The sequence below is a fragment of the Vidua chalybeata genome, chromosome 7, assembly GCF_026979565.1.
Source record: "Vidua chalybeata isolate OUT-0048 chromosome 7, bVidCha1 merged haplotype, whole genome shotgun sequence".
Lineage (NCBI taxonomy): Eukaryota > Metazoa > Chordata > Aves > Passeriformes > Viduidae > Vidua > Vidua chalybeata.
The window spans coordinates 20,974,409-20,990,176 of record NC_071536.1 but is presented as its reverse complement, the minus strand read 5'-3'; the positions used below and the strand labels follow the sequence as shown (position 1 = coordinate 20,990,176).

At 36.6% G+C, this 15,768-nt stretch overlaps 1 long non-coding RNA gene across 1 annotated transcript; it reads left to right on the top strand.

Annotated features, from left to right (window-relative positions):
* The first annotated feature begins 89 nt into the window (after positions 1 to 89).
* On the top strand, positions 90 to 15,455 carry LOC128790983 (uncharacterized). Its single transcript, XR_008431921.1, has 4 exons — positions 90 to 233; positions 6,018 to 6,070; positions 12,871 to 12,919; positions 15,359 to 15,455. It is a non-coding gene; the product is annotated as an uncharacterized LOC128790983 (long non-coding RNA).
* The last annotated feature ends 313 nt before the right edge of the window (positions 15,456 to 15,768 follow it).

The window sequence follows — 15,768 nt, the reverse complement described above, 5'->3', positions numbered from 1 at the left end:
GGAGTGGTCCCGCGGCGCCGCCGCCGTGTGGGAAAGGCGGGGGTGCTCCCGTCCGGCCGCGCCCGGCCCGACCCGACCCGCGGCTCCAGGGACCTGTTGGACCGCGGTCAGGGGCTGGAGGAGAGCCCTGGGCTCGTACGGGTGGGCGGAGGCTGTGAGATGGCGGCCCATCCTCCAGACGGCCCCTGTACTGGAAACATTCCAGAAAGAAAGCGCTTCTCTGCCTTGAACTTGTAAGACTTCAAGTTCACCCATTCCCTGTTTCTCCCGAGAGCACCAGGAAAGCTTTCTCGGTGGGATGTGTAACGAAAACCAGGTCCGATGTCACAGCTGCTAATTTATGGCTACTTTTCAATATTAGTGTTGTTCAGGGAGGGTAATCTGCTATAGAGTGATCAATCAGATAAAGAACGTACTGAGGTTCTAGTCAAAGATGGGAAGAAGCCAAACTAATTAAAACATGGGAAATGACAGTGCTGAAAGTTTAGTCGCTAGATATCGAGCTGAGACCAATCAGTGTCCAGCAGGAATACGCTTTGGAAATGCAGAACAATCCACACAAAGAAAAGTACATCTTAAATCGAAACTCGTAGGATGTAGTAGGCTTTGATAAAAAAATTGGAGGCGGTAATTAATTTTGTGAAGTATTGCGGGACAAAAAATGTAGGGCCTACAAGAGTAAAAAAATCTACCTAACTTTAGGGACTTACTCCAATTACTGGAGGGATCATCAGAATGTGGACCCAAAATTTTCAACAAGATGAAATCATTATGGGGAAAAATGCCTGAGAGATGACAACTAAATAGTAGAGAAAATAGAGCGTGCTAATTTCCTTTCTATAATCTTAAGAACTCCTATGTTTGATAATACTTTGCTAGGGTAAACTGTGGTGCTTAAAGGAGCACATGTGCTGTGCATCAGTAATTTTGTCCTTAAAGATCTATGATGCATATGATTTAATATGGAGAACAAAGTGCACATAAAGAGCATATATGACATTTTTGTTCAATAGCTTAAGCACATTAGCTTCAGCTCCTTCAAAAAAATCTTTAATCATCTCCATGACAAGCTACAAGCTGACATGTATTCTTGTGTGACTAGTCAGATGACATGACTCAGCAAAGTAACTTTGAGAGGCCTAAGACGCAATTCCTGTGATTTGTAACAATGTTATTTTCTTTCTTGGACTGTACAAAGAATTCTGTGTGAAACCGGAGAATTAAGCTGTTTTAAACAGAGTGTAATAAACCATGTAGTAGGTTTTTAAGATAGTCTTCTACCAGACTCTCTATGTTTAGTACTGTAGCAATTTCCTCACAAGGCCTCTGTATCTAATACCCACATGCTGTACAATAGTGCCCTAAATAATATTATTTTGTTTTAATTCTTATTTGGAGTGTGTATTAGTTACCTTAGAAAATAATTTCTGTTTTGTGCAAATACTTTCTCCTATATAACCTTATAATTAATCAGATACATTCTTCAGAATTTTTTTGACAAATCAAGCTCCCACTATGCAGCTCTGAATGTGGCACCCACCCACTTATTTAGGAGTCCTAAAATTTTACTTCTATTGGTCACACTGGCATGATTCTGAGTAGTGTTTATAAATTTCTAGTTTTAATTCAGTATAGTAACAGTGAATTAAGGAAAGGAATAGGCAGTTCCCAAAAGATTGTGCAGAGATGCTTTGAGAGTAGTTTTTGATTTCTTGGATTGCTCTGTGCTTTTTGTTGTGCTTTGGAATGTGGTTATTGTCTAGAATGCTTAATACTGGTTTTAGTCTTAGCCTTAAGACTTGCAGTACATTGTGAATAAAATTGCAGGGTGCAATGCAAGTCCATAATCCACTGTTTACATTAAGTTCTTTGGGAGTTTGCTGTAGGACAGTTTGTACAGTTGTACACCACACCACCATTGGTTGTGGTGCAGGATCAAGCTCTGAAGGATGCCAACACAATTAAACCACAGGAGACAATTATAAAAAAAACCAAACAAACAGATGGCACCTTCAAAAAAGATAGGCACAAAGGAATTTTTGCCTAAAAAAAGAAACAGAAAGAACCATAAATTTTCATGAAATGCAGAAACATACTAAGGAGGCCAAAATGAGTTAGAGCAACAAACACCAAGAAGGAATCTTTATTAGTACCCTTAGTACTTATGAACAGAAATTCTGCAGGAGAATCCTGAAGATCCACAGAAATGTAAGGCTGGGTGGGAAGAGCAATCACAATAAAATCAGACCAGACAAAGCAAAGAGGGGTGTTTTTTTTTACTGGAGAGTATCTTGGGATATTTTCCATGGCAAAACACTTTCCACAAGGAGGACTAGAGAGAGAGTATCCCTTAAATTGAATTATCAATAGAGTGACTGGAAAATATAAGCAATAATGATTTGGGATGATCAGATGTATTCATCTTGAAATCATAAATTAATTTGTGTCTGGGGAAGGTAGTACCATTGTACTTCATGTCAGTGGTACTAGTGGTATTGGAAAATGGCACATTTGACATGAATATGGCTGCCTGAAAGAAGTCCAAGAATGATCCAGGAAACTACCTACAAACATGCCTGACATCCCCACTGGGCAAGGTGTACACACTGTAATAAATAATAGCATGAGATGGCGTTGAACAGTGTTGGCAGAGCTTTCTGGAGAAGCCTACACTGTTGCAACTTCTGCTTTGCCAGTGTTACTGCTTGAGAACTAGATTTCTAAATGCCAGTGAAACCATTGTTATCTTTCACAAGCATTAAATATATTAAAGCAAACAAGGCATTAAAAAAAACCAAAGAAGAGTCAATACTATAAGCTCTTTGTGTACTCCAAGAATGTCTGAATCATCTGAAACCATTTAAGATTAAAGATATAAGATTAGACACAAAGTAGGCCTAGAAAAATAAGTCATGTGATGCAAATGACATATAAAGAAGAATACATTTCCTTTTATCGCTAAATGAAGGAATAAAACAGAAAAAAAGGAGCATTCTTTGTAAGGAATGATTGTTATAATCACATGACACTTTAATGTCAGATTCTTTAGTCCTCTGTAAAAAGGTCAGTAATCTTTTACTTTTAAATAGTGTCTCTGTCTTTCAGACAAACATATTAAAAAAGGACTAATGTTTTCAACAGCAAATGAATTTAGTTGTGAGATACATAACAGTCTGCCAGAAAGAGATTATGGACCATTTTAAAAAAAGATTTTCTTGAGAAATATTTGGTGATGCATGTGAGCAATGAGTGTAAAGTGTCCAGGTATATTGTGCCCCCTGCAAGGAAGATCAGCACTACAGGGGAGTGCAACCTCGTAATATGACAGCTGTGGGCAGTCTGCCTGTGTTGTTTAGCTGATGAGCTTAATAAGTACCAATCACCTGGTCTTCTGTAAGGGTGTATAGAGCTTTACAGAAGCTACTCAAAAGAATTATGGTTTGAGGAAAATGTTTATATCCTAAAACTTCTAAGCTGGTCTTCATAAGAACTTGTAGTATTTGTGAAGTTAGTGGACAAAAGCTAAATAACTGACCTGGAAGTTATCAGTACAGTTTTTCCTCTCCTGCAAGTTGAAGGTACCATAACTCCTTTTGGAGAAGCAGAGTCTTTAAGCTTATCATTGATAAGTCTTGTGTAGGCAGTGTTGCTAACCTTTTGTTGATGGTTCTCACTGTGGATCCTGAAGCTTCAGTCTGACGTGATAACATTTTCTGCCTCCTGTTCTGCACTGTTATGGTCAAAGTAAGCATGTGGAGGGAAAACAAAATCTTAAATTGCAACTGGCTATGCCTTACTAGTTGGTTGTGACAAACAATATACTGCTTATTTAATTTAATTGTCACATAAAACCACATAGGAGAAATTGAAGCTTTACATATGATTTTTTCTTATCGCAACTTTGAAATGTAAATTCATTGTTTGTCTCTCTGTTCCATTCACTTCTGAGAGCTGTAGCTGGGAAAATAAAAACTGAAATTCTTCTAATTCAAAATAGCCACAATGAAACCTAGAGAGCAGGCACACTGTCCTGTTGGAGAGCTATACTAAGAACTCATGACTCTGAACTGGGAACTGCCTTGCTGTGTTACACCCTGTAACTCTTCAGCTAAAGTGTATGAGTCCAAAAAGAACTGGTTATTTGCTTTCCTAGAAGTTTCTTTCATATTTCTAGAAGCTTGGAAGGTTTTTCCTTGTGTACTTTTGAATCACAGCAATTCTACTGTTTTTTTTTTTTTAATTGAAAAAGTAATTAAGAGAATAAATGGTTGCTTAATATTCCAATTACTCGAAGGTGAGTGCTGTGACAGCTGTGGGTTAGCAGCTAACTGTGCTTGTGTGTAACTAGGGGTCTAGGATTAAAGGGGATACCACATTTTTACCTGCTGGACTACCCTTCTTGGAGGCGGGGGAAGAGGTTGAACAGGAGTCAGTTGTGTCTCCTTGGTTGTTTACTGGGTATGAGCTAGAATTTGAGTGAGGAGGAAGCTACTAAAATTGGGATTTGTTGGAAGTATTGATGAAAGATTTTAGATGAAAGAATCTAAAGAGAAGTAGGAGAACTAGAGGCAAGAAAGTAAGGCACAAGTGATTGATAACTTACTAGCCATCAGCTTGCCTGAAGGCATCCAGTGTTCAGAGAACAAAAGTAAGGCCACAGAGGCATGTTTGGCAGGCTTATATTTATATTTACGTTATATTTAGAGCTGGTTTTGTGAAGTATTTGTAGTTTCTTTGCCTCATGCATGGTATTGATTTATGTTGAGTGTAATGGCACTGTGTTAGCCATTTGTTAGCTTAATTGATTCGGTTCTGTTTCTGATCTGTAGCAGAAGATGCTAATATTGCACGTGCTGGTATTCTGCTGTATATTACTGATTCACTGGTTATGTGAAGCCACGTGCAATTCTAGAGTTTTCACTATAGTATTTTTCCAGTGCCTTAACAGATCTTATACAGAAATAAACCAAGTTTCTTTGATTACTGCTTATGTGCTTTTATTTTCAAAGGATTAAATTAGGTGTTACAGTATTAATTTCTGTTACTAGTGCTTGTTGTTCCAGCCGTGCTTTTTGGTCTTTCATCCTTGAATGTCTTCAGAACAAATCCTAGTCAATGGCATGATTCCCTTCCTTTTTAGGGAATATATCTTCTGTATTTTCTGAAGTGAACGGATTACTTGTAGTATCATAAAAATGCTGCTCTTAATATGGTAAGCTCCTGGTTTATTGGAAAAACTAAGGTCAATTTACTCAACGTTTTTCTTCTAGTGTAGAACACAATATACTATTAAGTATAAACAGACCCCTTTCCTCATCTTTTGACATGCAAATCCCTTGTATCCCTAATACACAATATGAATTCTTTCCAGGACTTCTTTGTTTTTAACTCCTCTCTGCAGAACGGAGTGGTTCTCGCTCAGGTATATCCTCATACCGTTAATTTCTAAACTATACCGCGAGGAGCTCACCCAGCAAGGGTTGAGGAGCACCGCTTTTTTGTTGAGCCTTGGAATTCCGCGTTACCGCCATGCTCCGCGCTGCCGCTGCAAATTGCCCCGGCGAGCCCCTGCCCTGCCGGGGCAGCGCGGGCCGCAGGCGGGCGGGCACCAGGGGGCGCTGCGGCACCGCGCTGGCCGGGGCCGGGGGGCGGTGCGGCCCCGCGCTGCCCACACAGAGCCGCCGCAGGGGAGGGAAAGGCTTTCCACCGACGCGCTGGCAACTGCCAAGAGATGCTCAGAGCAGCCTCTGAAACCATTGTGGGCGTTTTACCGTGCTCGAAAAGAGTTATTAGGGATGGAAAATAAAGATAAAAATCAAGTGATGGAGTGTCGTATTATAAAAACATGACAAAATTTTGTAATGTAATTAAGATGATTGTGTCAGAGATTAGTCAAACTCCTGTCTTTTATTGACTTGTTCAGGACCATCTTTGTAAGCTGGCATTCCTCACAATTGCCTGTCCATTTATGAGTCTTGACCGCTTTCAAACTCATGTTTCTCTCTATTTCTATACAGAGTGGTGAGATAAGATATTGCAAATCAGGAAGTTGGTGTTTGAATGATGCTATGTAAGTATTTAACTTTTTTATGATGTAAAATGTTACAAGCAGTAAACTGATTATAGTTTATTTATTATGTACCAAGGGCCAGAATATTTTTGTTATCCTTTTGGAAACTATAAACTCCCCATGTATTTTCACTTGCTCATTATTTAAAACTATGATTTATAGAGACAGCATAATGATGAAATCTTGGGCAAAGATCAGTCAGTGGTGAAACTCCTAAATGCTCTATGGTATTGTATGAATATAGCAGAAGAGCTAACCAATTCCTTATGTCTGTAGGATGTAATGGATTACTTTGTTATGCTTCTTGTGTGTTTTTGTTATTTGTAGATGTAGCACTCTTGTTTGTATGTATCCTGTAGCTGGTTCTGCAGTAATGCAGGTTTGGAATCCATTAGTAAGTGAAAAGAAGTGTTCTTCTTTTGAGTAGAAGAACAGGTAGTTTTTGTTCTGCCAAAAGGACTAGCCAGGGGAAGGAAGAAAGAGGGAGAAAACTAGAAAGGACTGTGGGAAGGGATAATTTTTAAATGGTTGAGCAAAAATAAGTAGGAGGCATTCAGGCTTATCAAGTATTATTTTGCTAATGACTTCCCTGCCATTTAGCTTCTCTTTTGACTGCATTTGCAACCTCTTCCATTTTTTCTTTCAGAAGCATTTTCTGATTTGCCAGTTCTAATGTTTTATCTTAGTTAGGTGATTAAGTGCTTCCCAATCACTATTCACTTTGTAATCATATTTGATTGCTAATTTTAATCCTAAATTAAATTGTGAAATGCAGCCAAGAAGTATCTGACAAGAGCTGTTGATTTTATTTTAGAGGTTGAAGAGATACATGCAAATATAGTTTCCATTGAAGTTCAGTAAAACAGTAGCTCTCCTTTTAAGTATCTACTTGATATAAACCAAGAGATATGGTAAACATATAGAGAGCAGTGTTTGGTTCAACATACTCCTATTGGTATGTAGGGGCTCCATATACCATACTGAGATTTTCCATTAGCAGTAGGATGTGGATGTACCTTACAAATCTCTCCTCTTTGTCAAAGCATATATAACAGATGGTTAAACTGACACCTTAGTTCTGTCTCCTGCTTCAAAATAGACTTGCTGTCAATTAAGTCAGACTAGGAGTGAATTAGATTTGGTTATCTATTTTTTATTGGTTACTTAATACATCTTATTAGCTGTTCCAACTTGTTTGTTTGTTAACATTTGGCAGAATAAATCATGACCTATAACTGAGCTTCTATCTATTAGTATCGTGTGATGAATTAGATCAAATAAAAAAGTTGCATTCAACACTCCATTTAAATAACATCACAGAACAATAGTAAAAACATAGCAATATTTTCCAAACACTGGCAAAAATTAAGAATGAAAAGGATTGTATTTTCAGAAAGGTATTCCTGATTTCAGCATATTCTTCTCTTATGATGCTGCACATGCAGTTCACTATCTGTGCATGAGTTTCCTACTGCTAAAATGAGGGCAACGATATTTTCCATAAAATGGAACTACTGTGAAGAAAAATCCATTAATATTTTATCTCAGATATTAATGTGGTATGTGCTATAGAAAATGCTTCAGGTAAACAACAACCAACCACCTCCCACCCCCCTCAAATCTACTACCTTTATTTGAATTTGGAAAAAAAAAAGGAAAAATAAATATTTTCAGTAAGAAATTAAAGGATAAAATCCTTTGGAGCACTGAGCTTAATTTTTTCCACTTTTGATCTGTTTGGAGAATGACTTATGTAGGAAGAAATCTGAGAGAAGTTAGAAGTTGCTAATGTGGAGCCTGCATGAAGTTGCTAAAAAGGAAAGCTATGTAGGAAGAGCCTATAATTTTCATTCCTATCTTTGGACTTGGATTAATGCCCAGAATAGTGACAAATAAAGCGTCACTGGGGAAAGACTGAGAATAATCTCCATTGGCAATAGCAACTAACTAAAGGAAGGGATAAATGCAAATATAACAATAAAGTATTTGCTAATAAAAACAATCTCCTTCTATTTTCAGTAAAGATAACTGACAGGAGAGACTTCTGTAGCATTTTCAATGGGAGGAAGAAATGGAAAGGTTGATAACTGTTTGTATGTGCAACTGTATGAATATATGCATGATATTTATACACATATCTACGCTCAACAGACAAGTTCAGCTGGAGGTATTACAAAATATCCTCCACCTCTCAAGGCCAAAAATATAGTTTTTCTAGGAGAGTTACTGAAGAGGCACTGTTTTGAAGAGCTTGGCATAGCAAGTGCATATATACCTGAGAATATAGTTTTCATAGATGTAGGCGTGGCATGTAATGTGGTAGTGGTATTTATTTAATTTGTCCTCTCTGTAATTTAATCGTTTTTATTAAAAAAATATATATATAGACAGACATACTCTAGTTTAAGTGTTATGTACTTCCCCACACATCTTAGTCCCATTTTGCTATTAATGGTATCCCTTCAGAGCCCTGTTTCTTGTGCTCCTCAAGAAACACTGCCTCACCTGCTGCACTATTTCTGCCTTCCTTCAGAAGATCTAGGCCTACAGAAAACCACCATGTGCTGTCTGAGTTAATAATATCCTTTGAGAAAAAGGGTAATGGACTTTTCTGGCTTTCTTTGAAGCCTGAAGGAACAACAGTGGCCGCTGTGGTTCTCATATCCCTGATTCAAAACTGAAGTCATTCTGTCTCTTTGTTTTGCAGGTAAAGTGTTTATGAATGTAAGATGCAGTGTCTCTTGAGGCTCTGCAAAAAAGAACAACAAAAAGGGGGACAAATGGAGCAAAATTGTAGTATTTTGTAATTACTCCACATGTTTTTTTTAAAGCTTTGTTGGGCTTGGTTTTATTTTTGATTTTTTAACATGGCTGCATATATGGAAATGGACAGCAGATCGTACCAGCTAGGTTTGTGTATGGAACACAATGTTACTCTAGCACTGCATGAATAAAAGTTCCCCTTGTGTAAGGAGGTAATAGCTGTATTAAGTTTGTGGGTTTTGGATTCCTTGGGGTGCTTTTGAAGCATGGTTGACCTAAAAGGAATGTAGAATTTCAAGAAATCCACTGCCAGTTCTGGCCAAAAGCATCCAGAAACAAGACATGGGATTTAAACAGTGGAGGTATTTTCCTTATCAAATGGAGAATTTTCTTACAGAGATGTCAGCTTTGAAGTATTCGTGCCACTGTAGAATTCTCTGACCTTATGACTTTCCTTATTCATGAACGTTGTTACTGTCTTAGGAAAAGGATAAATCATGTATGAGAGAGGGTCTGTCCAGGTTGGGTCTGCGTTGAAATACCAGCAGACCACTGAATTCCCTTCATGTTTGTTATGACAGAAAGAAGTCTTCCAAAACATCTTCCTTTATTATAGAAAAATATTAATGCAAACATGTATGTAAAGTTAGATATATGTTATTTTTTAAAGTTCTTGCATATCCTGCACATTCTTCCCTAGTATGTATAAAATCTGATTATGACTATTGAAACAATTACATCTTCTTTAAAGAATGTCACAGCCTTATCTTTCTATTTTGGGTATTGCTTACTGTGCATATAGAGTAAAATGAAAGAATGTATAGTAAATAACTGAAGTAAAATACAGTATATATAAAATTTTAAAATAAGCATCTATATTTATAGGAATAATTATCACTATGCGATCAAATATTTTAGACAATTCAACATATCTGCTTTGCTTCTACATATAAGGAGGCAGAATTATTTAAGTCAAACCCATGTATATATTTATATATATGTACTTGTGTATATTTTTATAGTAGAACCAAGGGTTAATAGATACTAGCTGGTAAAGAAATCTACTTTTGGGCTGAAAGGCTGCAGTCACTCAAACTAGTGGCATTGCTGGGGAGGTAAAGACATGCTGTACATATTAACTGGAATGAAATACCCTGTTGAAGCCTGTTGTTGACACCCGTTCTTTAACAACAACAAGAGTCTGTTTGCAAGCAGAAATAGAAACGTGTGATGCTGTGGCTGAGTAAAATACAGTTCTCCATATTATGTGCAGTTGCTAAGGATATAAACCTATCAGTGATATCTCATTTTAGGAGTTCAGAGAATGAATAATAGCTCTGTGACTAACTATTAATGATATGGATTGAAAAAGAAGAACTGTTGGGTAACAGAAGGTAGAATCATTTTACTATATGCAGCAATGAACATTACCTTCACAAACAGTACAGCCTTGAAGTAGGGTGGGTGGAGGTGCAGCTGGGTGGGAGGCAGAAAAGGATTGAGAGAATATGATTTATAGGTGAGAAACTTCTACATTAAAAACTTAACACTAGAGATGCTGCAGACTGAGCTGTGAGTTTCCAGATGCTCCCTGCTTTCAATTTTGTATTATTGACAATTATTTCCACAGCAACCATTAGTGACATTGCAGAAAGGACTGCAGACAGAGTTTTTCTATTGTTAGACATTGTTGTGGATTACAGCTATTGATCCTCTATCAATCCCTTTCCTCTTTTCCTCAATACATATTTTTACTAATATAATATATGCAAATAAGCATTACAATTGCATAATCAAAAATTAGCTAAACAATTTTGCCCAAGGTTTCTAAATGTTGATTTTGTAGCATAGCAGTAGAGATAGCACATTATTCAAATGTTTTAAAAATTATTTTAAGATTCCTGGTGCTGCCTTAAAATCATAAGTACAACTGATTATAAAATTGGAAACACCTGCAGGATTGAGGTGATGGCAGGATTGAGGTGATGACAGTAGGCTACTGGTGCAGTTAGAATCATAGAATCCTTAAGGTTGGAAAAGACACCCAAGATTGAGTCCAACCTTTCACCAACCACCACCATGTCAACAACTCACTAAATTTGGTCCAGAAGTGCACCAATGATGGTCACAGTTATTATAGGTGGGATAAGCATAGGTCTGATAAAGCCAAGAAACACACGTTGTTATTAAGGAATTGAGTATCTCAATTCCCATTACAGCCAAGAGATAGAACTGCATGAGGAGTTTTGGTAGGGTCTTTCCACTTAAAATGTTTTGTTATTATTCTGTGAATAATTAATGTTGAAGCATACTGTGATAGTAACAACTTGTCTGACTACTTTCTCTTCAGTCAGTTTTATTTGTAAAATAAATATTTAGTAGTCCTGATCTACAGTGCCAGTTCAGAAAAGAACACTTGTGTAAATCATTTTTTTCTTGCTGAATCCTCCAGCAGCAAAAAAATTAGGTCCAAGGAGTTCTCTCCCATGCTGATAACTGCCATGCCACTCCTTTCCTATGGTGCATCTCTGTACAGAAGAGACTGCACGCTATTGAAACAAGTAGCAGCGAGCTATTGCATTACCACGCCAGCACACAAGAGTGCAGTGTAGGGGCTGCACAGCCAAGGATGTCGCAGCCAAGAACACAACGTAACTGATATAGTAAGTCTAATTTTAGGTGCAGGAGTCTCAACAATTTCTTTACAAACAAGAAAGATTTTAAACTATCTCAGTAGATATTATAAACGTGTCATTTGGTGTCATTTTTTATCTGTCTCAAATTTGTATTTTGTGTATGTGTGTACAATTTATTTAGAGTTACTTAATTCATTTTTTATTCTCATATTGTAAGATAATTCAGTCACAATTTCCATATTTATTTGGCAGCTGTGTGTTTTAATAAATTTCACTGCATTACATATTTTTAATTGTTGTTTAATAATGTAAGCAAATGTTTATTTCACTGAAGATGAACACAGTTTACAAAGAAAATATCTAGTATGACTCATTTTAAAAGCATTTTCTTGTGGGATTTCTTTTAAATAGCAGTTTCTGAAAATTTTATTTCCTTTAAACTAACAGCAGCTTTTGTACGTGCAGCATTTTGAGGAGTTAAGACATTTAGTTTAGTCCTGCAACACACAGGTTGCAGCACCTACATAGGGATAAATACTTTGAGTGAGCACAGAATGACACCCTGCCAGACACATGTGTAAAATGCCTGCTACAGTACTTGTCAATCACTTATAAATAGCAAGGGATCAGTTTATACAACATGAATCTAGTTATTGGTTAGCCTTGGCTCCAGAAGTATAGCTCACCTTTTACCCTGTTAATTTATTTTACCCTGTTAATATATTTTACCTGTTAATTGCATACATTGGATTTAACAGAATGAAATTCTCTATGCCTTGAGCTAGATGGAGAAGAACCTTTTCAGTAATACATCCTTGACAGCAGAAGTCTGCTTAGTATTGTAGAAGTTGACCTGGTCCTTCCTGAGCTGCCGAAAGCACTTAAGACATAGAGGATTAAAAAAATACATTTTCACAAGGATATTTCTTGGGTTGTTACTTAATTTCTCCCTTCACATCACCAATCTGAATGGACATGGGAGTGGGGTTTTTTCCTTCTTTTCATTATTTTTTAAATTGCACTTACCTTTAGATCTATTTGGTCTGAAGGACACTAAAGGGAGTTAAAACTTGAGTGACACAGACCTTTATGGTGTTGGAGTACCTAAATATACATGCAGAAAATCCTGACACCAGAAATGTGACTTCACTAATTTCAACAATTTCTGTGGATAATGCTCTTAAAAATACATATGTAATTAAAATTAAGAAATTGATTTAAAAGTGGGATTATGAATAGCAAGACTCTTTGGTCGTATAACAAGGGTCCATAGCCTGTAGAGTCAGAATTTGGGCATGCTCCCTACATGCTTTATTAGCAGTTCAAAGCAGAAAAAGTGGTTCATGATAGAATTTGATTTGCTTTCAGAAGGAGTCTTAAAATTTTGACTTGTTCTTGCAGTACTAGTATCAGAAAGAAAATCCAGCATAACCTCCTTATGTAATACAAGGTCAGTAATGGTAAAGCCAATTGTAGTGTTTTAAATTTATATTTGAGATATTTGCTTCTAAGAACTTATACTTAGCTTCCAGATTTCTGTGTGTTTGTGGAGACCTAGTTCTGTCAAAAGGGAAATGGTGATAAAATATGCATAGTATTGTTAATAGTACAAACATAACCCAGTACAAAAACCTCTTTAGAAATTTGTGCCACAGATTGAGGACACAGTAACTTAAACCTGTCTTTAGATAGTTCCTATTTTAAATCTGTGTGCTCTTAGTAAGATATTATTTTATAGTAGATTAATTTCTTTTGTCTAAAATTTGATTTTTATTGTTATATATATTAAAAATGCTTCTGTTTCTTTTGCTAGGCTTTTCCTGTTCAGTTATATGTATAAAGGGTCAGTTTTCTGCTGTAGTAGATAGAAATTTTCTGCACTTGTAGTCTACTGCCAGTGGTGCAGCTACTGGCAGTAGATAATGTTTTAAGCATTTGCATCAGTGAGCACATTTTACAGGCACTTTGAGCTATCCTACCATACATTTGAAGGAAACACTGTGTCTCTTTTGACCACAAATTGAATTTACTTGCAGGTCTCCATTTTATAAAATATAAAAAGATTTCTGCAATATTCAGTTTTGTGTTTTAAAGTATCTCTTCTTAGGACAAATTGAAAGACATTTGAATCAGGAAAACCCTTGCTTTTCTGTAAAAAAAGGGGAGGTTCAGTATGGGATATGAATACTGGGAGGTGCAAGGATTGACCTGTAGAATTGTTTTTAAGTTTTCAAAACTACATAAAATTCAAACCCAGAAGTTGGTAGGAATTAAAAATTATTTTGCTTTCACAAGATAAATTTGTCTATTCCCCTCCTAGTCCATTTGGAAATTATATTATTCAAATCAACTCTCCTCTACTGTCCCATTAGGTGCTGTGTCATGAATTGTAAAGTTCTGTCAGGTCCAGTGCTGCATGCCATTTTTCACCTTCTCCCATTAAAGCTGACCAGAAACAAATATATTTAGAAAGGAGTTTAAGGATATGGGAAAGTTAATTTTCCTTTAATTTTGGAGGCTATCATGAATTGCTTCTTTTTTTACAGGGACTTTTTTAGCTATGTGCAAGCAGCACTTACCAGGTCTAAGAAATTGCAAAAATGGGAATGGTAGCCTAGAGAAGAGACAGTGGGCACACTGGAATTTTTTCAGTTTCTGGAGTATATTAAAATAAGAATATTAAAGGCACAGTGTATTAAAAAGGGCTGGTTTGTGTAGGATGTTGCAGAATATTTCTGGTTTTTAACTATACTTGTAAGACAAACCTCTATGCAAAATGCTGTATGTTTTTTGCCCATGATGATTTATTCTCTGGAAAAAAGCCCAATGTATTGTCAAAAATTAGTGAGATTTCAGTAAACAATGAATAAACAAATAGCTTTCCATGTTTTTGTGTGCCCTGCAATGTCTGGTCTAGTGGTCTCAGAAGTTTATGGGTCCACTCTTTTTTTTCTTTTTTTTCCCTTATAGCACTAGTGGTCTTTTTAAATTCTGCCAATCCTGTGTCTAGGTTCTAGGTCTGTCCTCTCTCTCTCTGTGTCCTGTAGGGGTATTGAAGTTCCATTCCTAGGAAGATTTATTTGTGTAAACCTATATATAATTAAGATTTTTGTGTTTTTAAAGTTGAGTAATGTCAAACTTAACTTGCTTAAAGTTTATGTATCTGGAAAGCAGCACAAAAAATTTAATATATCCTTATATAGGTAAAGAAACTTTGAGATCAGACTCTTACGCTCCTGAAGCTATTTAAGTCACTTGTTTGTTGTAAAAAGGTGCATTTCCTTTTGCAAGTTCCAAATTTAAAATTCTTTAGCTTATAGAATTAAAACTGCTTCTCATTTAAGTTAAAAAACAGGCATGATCCAATTTTTTTATGAATGCGGATATGTTCATAAGTATTTCTGCAGTATCTTCTGAAATCCTTGCAAAACCTTTTGTGCTTTTTGATAAATAAGATCTGTATGTGAAATTCATATGCATCAGGACTTGTGGTACTTTTTTGTCAAACTGAGTTTTGCAGTGTATATTTTTAATATGAGTGCTTAACTTTTATACTCTAAAAATGAAGCTACTTGTAAAGTGGACTCCACATGGTGTTTCCATTCTGTAGCAGAGAGTAGGTGTTCACCTGCCCTGTTCCTGGCTCTAATGTAGAGAGAATAGGGAGAAAACAAAGGGATCATGTCAGCAATCTGTCAGCTAACCCAGCAAACAGAGATCGAAATGTCAGCAGCTTATCTGCCAGGGGGATGAATCACTTGTGTCCCTGTCTGGGGAGAATCGGACGGAGCGAGTTGATTTGCCTGACCATGTGCCCAGAGGTGCTGCCCTGGAAGGGAAGCTGGCTGTTGGCTAATAGCCACCAGGTTAACCTGTAATCTTTTCTCAGATGGTACCACAAGCAAATGAATTGTCTAAGAGAAGGAGAGAATAGTAGAATGATAGAATCCAAACAAAAGTTACACTAAGGCAGAATTCTTCAACGACGAGAGGTATATTATTTAAAGAAATATCTGTTAATACTTAAAGCTGTTCTACTGGTGAAAAAAATACTGGAGTCAAGCATGTCATCTCATGTGCATGATAATGCCATTGAATCCAAACAGATTTTTTTTTTGTACAGGGTTTTTAAAAAAAATTAATTCTTGGTATTTTATGGTTTTTGAAGGGATTTTGTTATTTTATTCTTTTAGGATTCTAGTAGTAATTCTAATAACTCCCCCTTGTGAGAGTAAAAAAAGTTGCGTAAATCATAGTAAATAGAGTGATTTCACAGGGCTGTAGCTCTTATGCAGATAT